Below are 12107 nucleotides of genomic sequence, written 5' to 3' on the forward strand. Positions count from 1 at the left end.
GTATATAATTGGAAAAAAAATTGCAAACATCCCCTATATTAACTCACTATATCCCACGCGTGCGGGAGAAAAGAAACCGATGTTAGGAAAATTTTATGAGCAATATTAATTTGAAAAAATCAATATAAACCTTCAAAACTATGCACCTATTTCTGAAAATGCTTTGATTTTAAAAATCATTTATATGCATTAATATTGGAAAAAGCCAAAATATGCATTAATAATGGAAAAAGTCAAAATATGCATTAATAATGGAAAAAGTCAAAATATGCATTAATAATGGAAAAAGTCAAAATATGCATTAATAATGGAAAAAGTCAAAATATGCATTAATAATGGAAAAAGTCAAAATATGCATTAATAATGGAAAAAGTCAAAATATGCATTAATAATGGAAAAAGCCAAAATATGCATTAATAATGGAAAAAGTCAAAATATGCATTAATAATGGAAAAAGTCAAAATATGCATTAATAATAGAAAAAGCCAAATTATGTGACTACCTAGAAATTGAAATGCCTCAATAAAACATTCAGTAAACATATGCATATGTGGGGATATTTTTCTTTTTGCAAATTAATATGCACTGGGAAATTTAAAAAAAAAATATGCATTTTAAAATCATATCTGATTGTATTCCTTTTGCGTAGTGATTTTTTTTAACGCATATTTTTTTTCTTTTCGGTGCATATTTTGGAATTTTTATTGATGTTAGGGGCCATTCAAGTATTACGCTAGCAGAATTTCAGAAATTTTTGACTCCCCTCCCCCCCGTCAGCAAATTTTCGTCAGCACTCCTCCCCCCCCCTCCTAACGCATGTTGGAATTAGATGCGTACGCGCGGGAAGGGGAACATAGTGGAGCTCATGCCACCCTCCCGATGATAAAACAAAACAAAAAAAAGTTTTTTTGACGCAAAAATCATTTAAAAACAAATTTATTTTGAGAAGAAAACACCTTTATATGTTATTTCTGTTAACTTCGATGCTATTTGAAGGCTAAGAACACAAATTGTTCTCCTTAAGAAATTCATTGTGTCTAAGCCAAAGCCACAAATACCAAACTCATGGCGAACGGGCCAAATGTGACCCTTGGGGATGTCTGATGTGGTCCGTCACCTCAAACCTAATTTTGATGAAAATTAACTAAGCAGCACATTTACAGATCGCTTAAGTGATTCGTGGAGTATTTAAGTGTCCCGTCACACATTTTCAGATCGCTCAAGTAGACCTGTGGCCTAAGGTTCACGGATCGCTTAAGTGACCCGCGACCCACTTGAATGACCCACGGCACAGTTCCAGAACACTTAAGTTGTCTGTGGCATATTTAGAGATCTCTTATGTGGAATGTGCAGGGCCGGATTAAGCATTAAGCAAAATAAGCACGTGCTTAGGGCATCACAAAAAGATATCATATGGTATTTTTTTTAATGCGCGATTTTTTTTTCAACATCGATCATCCGATAGAAGATCCTAAAATTTTAAGAACACTTGATTGTATTGTTGAAGATCATTATCACAAGGATCTCTTAACATTATCACACGCCCACATACAAAGCGATTTTTCTGAGAGAGGCACTACTACCTAGCTAAATATTCCTACGTACCTATTTGCATATTTACTCTTGAAAATCGGAACCAGATATAATTGTCACTTGACACCCCGGTGCCAGAAGTGCCCAGATGGGCCCCATGCAGTAAACCAAGTTCTACAGAATAAGGACATGATTTTTGTGGCTCAATTGTGTAGTTTGATCTATAGAAGTAAAAGAAATGTTACCAGGTGTAAATTACAAACTTGAGAACGTATCTAAAAGAAAAAATACCCAATATATAACGGTGATTCGTCAGAAATAAGGTACCTACTGGCAGGGGCGCAACTGGATACTTGGCTAGCCGGGGAAACCGCTCATTTCGGCAACCTCCTCGTAATGCTGAAGGATACGTTGAAATTTGCGTCCCCTTTTTGTGATGCGCCCGGGGCACCAGATCCGCCTGCTCCCCACCATTACTTGCGGCCCTGCCAATTGGTAATATTATGGCCATTCCAAGATTCAATGGGTTCTCCTTTGAGTGTTGTTACAGCCTTTATCTCATCGAACGTTCGTCGTGGTGTTGTGGCTCTAATTTTAGAAATTCTCAAAATGTGACCAGAGATCACCCTGTTTTGAAGCAGTTTTGAATACAGTGTACACAAAATAAAAAAATGTAAATTTTTATACGATCTCACCGCCCCCCCCCCCCCCCCCCATCCTCTAACTTCCAATTAGACAGTTGTTGCTCTTTCTCTTCTGAGCCCAACAAACAAATTACATGTTTTTAACTACATTATTCCCGGAGATATTGAAATTCAAAAATTAGAGACAGGTCCGGACTTGGGAGAATTTCGCGGTCCAATGCGAAAAAAATTTTGCGGCCCCCTTTAAAAATTTTTTATGTTGTTGCTTCCCGACTTACAAACTTTTCGAGTTACGAACAAATCTTGAAGGGGAAATTTTTTTTCCAGAAAGAACGCATTTTATATTGCACTCATTTTTTCATTATTTCGGGAACGCGTTGATAGTCTGGATCATAATCAAACACAATCCATTGAGAGGGAATGACATTTTTTTAAAATTAATTTTACAAAATTCATAAATTATTAATAACAATTAGCGCGTGGTCCACCTGCTGACACTTCATCGGGGCTCGAATCATATCGAATGGACATGAATGTTTGTCATACTTTTAAAGCGCTTCATCATCTCTTTATCAAATATACGTTGCATAATATATATACGTTTAATTAATGTAAATTAATAGAAGTAAACGAACCAAGTAGTGGAATTCCGTGACCTCCTATAAGGGTAGGGCTGACAGGAAGGATCGTCTTAAGAGCATCATGGGCCCCTGAGACAAGGGATTTTTTGAAGGCCTTACCTGAAAAATTCAACTACGTCTCCTTTTTCTGAGACACCTCTTCTCTTGAGGCCCTTCAGACACGGCACGGGGGGGGGGGGGGCATGCGTTAAGATGGCACTGCCTAAGGTTCGCACCAGGCGTCCTCCTTTTTCAGTTTTGAATTCGGTAACCCTATCTGAAGACCACATAATCCGTATTTTCACTTATTTGTTCGATTATCCATATTGTCCGAATTGTTTTGTGGAAAGAAATAATAATTTTTTCTACATAAAAAAATCGATTATTGCAAATGTACGAATTTTGTTACTGAAATTTTCGTCTCAAAAAAATTTTATGCTAAAAAATAACAAAGAACTCACTTTCTCTATTTTTTTCATCATCGTATGAGTTGCCTGAAATTTCGATATTAGATGGCGGCATCAACAGTATATAAATCAAGCCTCAGGGTCTCTGTCGTCTGCTTCTCTCCAGGTTCCCTGTTTTGGAGGTCTCCTTGTGTCCTTAAAAAATTACTGAACTGCAAGTTCAAACTGCCAGTTCTGTTTGTGAGCTGAGCTTGTAGGGAACCGACTTCTTGTCTGTCGTCTGCTCATTAAGAGGTTCTTTGTTTCGGACGTCTCCTTATGCTCAAATAAAATAACCGAACTTTCAGTTTAAATTTCCAGTTCAGTTTATGAGCTTTGTATATAAGGAACTGAGCTGAATAAAGAATATAGTTTTTTTAATTTAAACTTCATTATCACCACATGAGTCACTTTTAAATTTGACATTGGATGGCAGCACATTACTATAAAGTGGAGTGTGGAAAAATTCACTTTTACGATCTTACCTGCCGTCTGCTTGTGTGGAGGTCCTTTGTTTTGGATGTCTCCTTGGGTCTTGAAAAAATTACTGAACTGGAAGTTTGATTTTTCAGGTCAGTTTATGAGCTTCGTTTATAAGGAGCAAAGCTGAATGAAGAATTTAGTTTTTTATAACTGAGCTTCGTCATCACCAAATAAGGTGCTTCTGATTCTGACAGTAGATAGCAGCACCAACAATATTTTTAAAAATGAATGTCTTGAAGTATTCTAGAGTATTAAATTAATTTTAATTCCCTTAAAATTGTTAGTGCCATTGCGAATTCACGGCAAATGCTACGAGGCAAAAAAAAAAAAAAAAAACAGCGTTTGGCGGACGGCGTAACGTTCGAGTCACCCGGTATATAAGGGGCCTCATTACTTCTTAGACACAATCAGTGCCGTCTTAACGCATGGGTCCACCCGGGCACGGCCCGGGGGCCTCAAGAGAAAAGGGCCCTCACAAAAATGGAATGTGGTTGAAATTTCCGAGAATTCACCACGTAGGGCCTCAGAAAAATCATTTGACCCGGGGGCCCACGATGCTCTTAAGACGGCCTTGGACACAATATCTATAGAACGTACTGGACTAGTCGGGAAGACTGGATGCATTTATCGCACCCACGTCCTGCAGCAGTGGTCGCTAGGCTGGGATCTTTGTTGGGGCCTTAGAGGACAGATTTTTCACTGGTCCCTCGATAAAGAATTTATAGTATAAAAAAAAACAAAAATTATAAGACACTAAGGCTGAAGACTTTTAGCCCCCACGGAGGCCGTGTGACCTGTGCAGCCACATGGGGCACCTCTCTAGGAAAGGGTGCCAAATCCGGGTTATAAAGTGAAAAAAAAAAATTTGTTGAGCTCAGATACGTCTTCGGGGGCACCAAAAATATATCCCGCATGGGCAGTGATTCTTTTCTCTTTTCTGCCCCTACCTAGGTACATCAAGGTCACCTTAAGACATCGTAGACCCGGCGCCACAACTAGAGGTTTGGTCAGCTGTGTCAAGCAAGCATTTTGGCACCCTCTTATAATGTTGAAGCAGAGATTAAACGGTGAAATTTGTTTTTGTCCTCTGGTCCAGCACCCGATTCGCCAAACCAGCCGGCTCCGCCCTAGTTGTGTCCCTGCATAAGCCCTGTGGAGTAGTGGATTTTTCTGAGACACCCACCACCCTCCTATCTGGCCGGAGAAAAATACCTGCCTATACCAATTTTTGCGTGTTTATTCTCAAATTTTTCTATCAGATCGTATATTCATGAGGCCCCTTTCTACAGTTAAGCCCCGTCTCCTCCCAGCCGTGCTTGGGTTCCTTCCCCCCCCCCCCCCCGCATTGAGAGGACATTTGCGAAAAGAGGGTGGAGGGGGCATTATCAGCCGATAAAATACTTGTCAATAGGGAGTCGTCCATAAAATTCTTATCGTAAGTCCGATATCTATAAAAGATTGCCAAAAAATTATTTTTTAGAACTTGAAAAATGCAACCAATAAGCGTATCGGTTTTGCTCTTGCTTCTTACAATTTTAACCAGATCTTATTTCACGGCCCCTGCGCTGTGCCCGAGTGGGTCCATGCGTTAAGACTGCACTGGCCTTGGGCCCCGGCAGGACCGTAGCAGGAGGGGGGCCGGACTTGGGGATCTGGATGCTCCCGAAATGTGAGAAAATGACCGAAAAAGGGGAAAAGATGGCCAAATCTATTGTTCTACTACTTTGGTTCCCCCCGCAAATGAAAGTAGTCCACCCTCCAAACAAAATTTCTGACTACGAACCTGCGCCCAGGGACGGTTCTATTATCATATTTTTGTTTTTTACCACCGTAAATTCACTTTAGAGGGGCCCGTGAAAGGTCCCAGCCTAGAGATCCTGCTGCAAGATGTTGGGGGGGGGGCACTGATTTTTTCACGGGACAAGTGGGCTATTTCTCGTGGTCTCATAATTTTTCGGGCTTCCAAATTAAAACGAAAAATATTCGACCTCAGTGGAAGCCAGTAATTTATTTTGGAAGGGGCAGTGCTGTGTTAACGCATGGGCTCACCAGGGCATGGCCAGGAGGGCCCCTCAAGTACAGAAGGAGCCTCGTGATAATAAGATCTGGTTAGAATTTTCAGTAGTTTGAAGGCGGGTATTTCTAGCTTGGTGAGTGAGGGGCAGTAGAAAAATCACTTTGCCAGTGCGAATTGGCACCAATGACTACGGTGCACTTAAGACGGCTCTGGGGGGGGGGGGGTAACCAAAGGATAGAACAACAAACTCTTGATCAAGTTATCCCATTTCCATCGGCCATTTTCCTCGCATTCCGGGTAGGGGAAATCCCCCTCTCTTCACTGTGGTCTTAGTAGTTGACTTTAATACTTGCTTTGGCTATCATTGGCCTTGGGGGTCTTAAAAACCTCCACGTACTTTTACAGAAAAACATGTCAACCAATACCTTCTAAAAATGACAACGTTATCATCCGGGCTATTTCCCGAAATGCCCGAGAAATGTAAAAATTTTGACCAGGCATGTGTTTTTTCCCCACAATCACATGACCTATTCTTCCATAAAAAGTCTTTATTCGTGAATGTGAATTTTTGTGGATTTGTCCAACTCTTTTTATTATCTATCCACATATTCAGAAAAGAAACCATAATCGGTGCTCTTAACCAGGACGGTTCTTTGGCCGTGTGACCTGCGCGGCTGCATGGGGCACCGCCAGGTGCGGATCCTGGTCGATGTGTCGGGAGAAGCGAATTGTGTAAGTTCGTTGCATCGTCCGTATTTTACGGGACAGGAAAATTTTTCAATATTATTCGGTTCTTACCTATCGCCCCCACCCCTGGATCCGTTCCTGAGCAAAGCCAGACATCTTCAGCTTCTGCGAATGGAACAGAGGTGAATATTTTTAGCTCCTAATGGAGCGGAGGCAGAAATATTCGGCTCCGAAATGAGTGGAGGCAGAAATAGTCAGTTCCTAATGGAAGCGGAGGCAGAAATATTCGGCTCCGAAATGAGTGAGGGTGGAAATATTCGGCTCCGAAATGAGTGAGGGTGGAAATATTCAGCTCCGAAATGAGTGGAGGCAGAAATATTCAGCTCCGAAATGAGTGGAGGCAGAAATATTCGGCTCCGAAATGAGTGAGGGCGGAAATATTCAGCTCCGAATGGAAGTGGAGGCAGAAATAGTCAGCTCCTAATGGAGAGGAGGCAGAAATATTCGGCTCCCAATGGAAGTGGAGGCAGAAATATTCAGCTCCGAATGGAAGTGGAAGCATCTTTAGATACGAATAAAGCCGAGGCAGAGACTTTCAGCTGCGAATGGAACGAAAGCAGGTATCTTCAGCTGCGAATAAAGCCGTGGAAGACATCTTCAGCTTCGAATGGAGTGAAGGCAGGCGGATCCAGGGCGATGTGCCGGAGAAGCGACTTAGATCATCCGTAACTGTGTTTAGATCATCCGTATTTCACAGGACAGACAAATTCCCCCATATTATTCGGCTCTTGGGAGAGGCGATCGCCCCCCCCCCCCGTCTGGATCCGCACTTGGGCACTGCTCTAAGAGGAGTGCAAAATTCGAGTTGAAAAAGTGAGAAGCTTCGTCGACAAAAAAAAAAAACAACGTGGGCAGAGCCACCAAAAATAGGTTCCGCACAAGTACAAATTTCTTCTCGAGTCACCCCTGTTCTTAACGCATATTGGTGCATCAGGCCCCTCTCCACCCTCCAGAAGGAGGGCCACTGTATCAGATTTTTTACCGGATATTCATTACTCTGTAATGAATTTATAAAAAACCATGGATCCCATATCCTATAGCAGTGGTTCTCAACCGGTGCTCCGAGGAAACAAATTCATTACAGAAGGGCCCGTGAAAAGTCTGGCTTGGGGTCAGCTAAAGATCTCAGCCTAGGGGCCCCGCTCCAGGATGTGGGAAGAAAAACATTCTGAAACACGTTAGAACTACATTTGAAAATGTAGATTAATTTAAAATTACTACAGCATATTCCGCTTATAACGTTCCCACTTAAAAAGTTTTCTCGCTTAGTACGACTTACTTTCGTGATAATAACTTTTACTAACACTTATTGAAATTTCCCGTTTAAAACGTTTTCCCGCCAACAACGTTTTTCACGAGTTTTTGGAAAACGCTATAAGTGGGATTCACTGTATATGAGCTCTTCAATGTAATTACTTGTGTTTCTTGCCACAAACAAAATCCAAGATTGCAATCTCTATATTTGAATATTCAAATTTCAAAAATATGCTCTGGAATAGGTTGTGTCGAATATTAACAACACTAGCTGCAATCAGCCTAAATCTCGGATATAATTTATTTAATAGTAGGCAATGAACTACTGGGGCTGTAAGCAACGTATAGCCTACATCCTGAATGTTCGGAAATTTGTGCTCTTAAATCTTTTCATGCACGAACTCTTTATTAATGACCAGGGTCGGTTCTGGACATTTTTCAAGTGTAAGTGAATGATGTTTTGGTGATAAAAAAAAAAATCGCCCCTTTCAGTTGGCGCCTTTTGCTGCCGCGTAGTTCGCACGATTAAAGATCCGGCTCCGTTCATGAAACAAAATATCTCTAATGTTGGTCCTGTACTAGGTGAATAATTAGATTGAGAAAAGCAATCAAAGAGAGACGTCTTTTACCCTTTTTCGGAAGTCCAGAAGTAAAAAATTGTCAAAATTTAGAATTTATATATAGTATATCCGTCTTCCGGAATATAATGAGAGAATGATTCGGAGAAGGGGGTGGTGTTTATGAATGAAAATTTCGAAGGAGTTCTCAAGCCTCCTCAGGGAAACATCATGGCATGACAGTTCAGAGGTTCCCAGGAAGGCATGCATTCAACACTCCGAACACGACAGTCGACGTTGCTTCGCCCCGGGGCAATCGTCATTTAGAGATATTCATATGTTGCAGTACGTCAATAGTGGAAGAATCACCGAATGAAACTACAAACATTCACCTTGTGTGCATTATTGGTACCTCCAACGAGAGGGGAGGTTTTCAAGGGGAAAAAATGTCTAGATATATTTTTTCTAGTTTCCATTTTCGTTTGATGCTCTAAGCATGTGGTTTTTTTTTGGTTAATATAGCCCTGTTATTCTTTAACAGCAGAAAGAAAGGCCAGACTTATTTTCAGGGATAAAGAATGCGACCACCTGCATAACATACTCTCTTTTTTCTTTTAGAAATAATCTACTGCCAAACCTAATAACGCTAAAAATAATATTGTTGGGCTTTAAACTGAAAGCCTCCTTTCAGTTTAAAGGCAAACGAACCGTACGCACGTTTGTATCTTTATGTTATAATCCCGCTTTACTTTATTATGTGTAGTAAATGTTTATAATATACATAATGTGTGTCTATGGATTCTTTCACCGACGTTGAGAATTTTTAACTTTTTGAGGATTTTTGCACATAATCCGGGCTCTAGTTATAGATAACGGCCCACTATCCAAATATTGATAAAACGAAATTCATTTGAAACTGTTCCAAAAAATCGTGTGAAATCCTCGGGAAAACGTTAATATTGAAATTGATTCGAGTGTTATTACGAATATCGCCATCGTTCGACTCATTAAAGTTCTTTCAAGCCGTCTTTTGAATCAAGGCAGTTAATGGAACAATTAAGTAAATGGTTCTCCGTATCAGAGAGGAGTATTAGCGTTAAAGTGTGTCGCTATCGTATGAACGAAACACGTCGTTACGCTGCTGAACGTTTTCCAGATTCGCTAAATGCGATTTTGAATTAGTTTATCGAATTTTACACTCATATGGGAATAATTACGTTTCGGTATTTAATGAAATGGCATCTCTCTCATGACTTTATCGATTATTAATTATTTGTTTCCATTCAAATTCTGTTTTGAGAGGATGCCACGATGTTGTCAAAAGTTTTCGTTTCGAACAGAAGCGGCTTAAAAACGTGCGGCAGCATGGGCAACACCTTCCTATACATCAGTGTTTCTCAAAGTGTGCAACGCGGCTCTTAGGGGCGTCGTCAGTTTCTGTCAAAATCGTCGCGGCGAGCTGGAGAAATTGGTTTATGCGCCTACTTATGCTTCGAAGTTGTTCTTTTATATGGGGGGCCAAACTTTTCTGGGGAGCAACCAATGAACCATGAATTGAGCAAGGGAGCCGCGAGTGGCAAAAGTTTGAAAGCCACTGCTATAGATAATCATATACTGAATATACAGGGTGATCCCACTATTCATTCCCTTTGCTACATTTTGCTGGTGAATCGTTGATCCTAGAGGCATACCTCAAATTAGAAAAAGTATTTCAGATAACGTGTAGAAATCATATATGCCATTCATGTTGCAGAAGGTTGTATAGTCATTAAAATAAAGAAAAAAAACTTTTCTTTTATACGGACATCCTGTTCTTAAAACCAATTAAAAAGTTGTTGACCTGTCTCTTCCGATGCCAAAAGAAATTACACGTTTTTAAGTGCAATATTCACTGAGATATTTGAATCCAAAAATGTGAGAAAAGTTGAGAAAGAATAGCATAATCGAAGAAAAAGAAGCGTTGCCGTTAGTTTATGCTGTTTTTCCCCCACCTTTTTTCGGTTGTGTGAATCTCAGCGAATATTGCACTTAGTAACGTGGATTTTTTTTTCTTTGGTTCGGGGGGGGAGGCAGGGCAACAACTTTCTAATTGGGTTTTTGATGAGAGATGTCGTGTTTTTATATTTTAAGAACTATGTAAAAGCCTATTTCCCCTTTAAAAAGTCTAGTTACAGAGAGTGACGGACCCCCCCCCCCACAACGACACAAATTTCCAATAATTATACTTCACCCAAAATGGGACTATTCGGAATATAGACAGCAGCACTAGTTTCTCCTGGTTAAAATGTCTCTCCACAGAGAGCAACACACCTACAACGGTACAACTATATTCACTATAATTCTCAATCTTTTGCAAGATTAATGACCGATGATGAGTTTTACTCGTTATTCGGATACTTGGGTAAGTTTCCTAAATGGAACTATGCCTCTAGGATCAACGGTTCGCCAGTAAAATGCGGCAAGGGGAGTTATGGAGTCACCCTCCTGTAGAGAGGGGGTGTTGACATGGGGTGCTGCTGGGGAGGGGGGGGGAGGGTTCAAACTTCAGGCAAACCGTAGCGAGGGAGTTCTGGTCTCCCGAGAAATGTGAGAAAATGACCGAAAAAAGGGAAAAAGCCAATAATCTCAATTTCAATCGAAAAATCACAAAAGTTGTATTTTTTATTTGATAGGTGACAGCAGTAGTTCCAGTTCAATGATGTTTTACATGTAATATAATATATATACAGTATACAGGTGGATTCAGAAAGGATGGGGAAACTTTAAAAAGTGGTAGTATACACAAAAACAATCATAATAAATAATAATATTTTTGTTTTATTTTATTTTATTTATTTATTTTGTTTTTGTGTGTACTACCACGCTCTTAAAGTTTTTCCCACCTTTTCTGAATCACCCTGTATATAATTTAGGCCACACACTTATTTTCAATATTTTCTAGAAGAAGCCACATTTTTACTTAGAAAATTTTATTTTTACCCGTTTATAGATTACTAGCTTACCCGTCGCGCGTTGCTGCGATCTCAGAAGAAAGGACATTCAAGGAAATAAAGGAAAGGGAAAATTTTTTTTTTTTTTTTTTTTTTTTAAACAATGCCAGAACCTTCGTGGGAGTGTACTCAACAACTTCCCAAAGTTTCATGGCGATCGGATGAATGGTGTAGTAAAGCATAAAGGACAAACAGACAGACATACATTCCTTTTTTATATATACCTATATGGATGGACAAAAGAAAAACAAAGAAGGGCGCCATTTTTTTATGGTGTACGAAGTTTGCAAAGTATGGGTGTTTAGAGCCTGAAAGTGACTGAGAATGCTTCTATGTACATATATTTTTTGCTGAGCAAAGAAAAATTCCCTATGTTATATAACGTAGCATTTTATTTCATCATATCGCGCAGATATCGGTGTGTCAAAATTCTGTGCGCAGAGAAACAACAGTTTCTGTCAGGTCAAATAGAAGGGAATGTGCCCACTATTTGGAAAAGAAGAGGTAGAGAGCATTTTTAATGCAGAAATGAACTTTTTCTTTTCCTCGAGAGAATCTCGGTGCTCACCCCCTCCCCACCCCCAACCTAGAGCCAGCAAGGCTCCCTGGACTGATGAACACCCTATGATTCACAATGATCAGCATCGTGATCATTTCTGTTAAAGAAAAGAATATGTCAGACTTCTTGTAAGGAAGGTTTACTTCCGTGTGATTATAGTTATAATCAAACATCTTGATTATTATTTTTTTTTTTTTTGGAAATTTTTTATCCCGTGGAAGTGAGGATTCTTGGATTGCAGAATTTACGTGTACTTT

This window comes from Pholcus phalangioides, unplaced genomic scaffold (assembly GCF_987345545.1).
Source record: "Pholcus phalangioides strain wild (caught in Gottingen) unplaced genomic scaffold, Ppha-v1.0 ptg000016l_1, whole genome shotgun sequence".
NCBI classification, from domain to species: Eukaryota; Metazoa; Arthropoda; class Arachnida; order Araneae; family Pholcidae; genus Pholcus; species Pholcus phalangioides.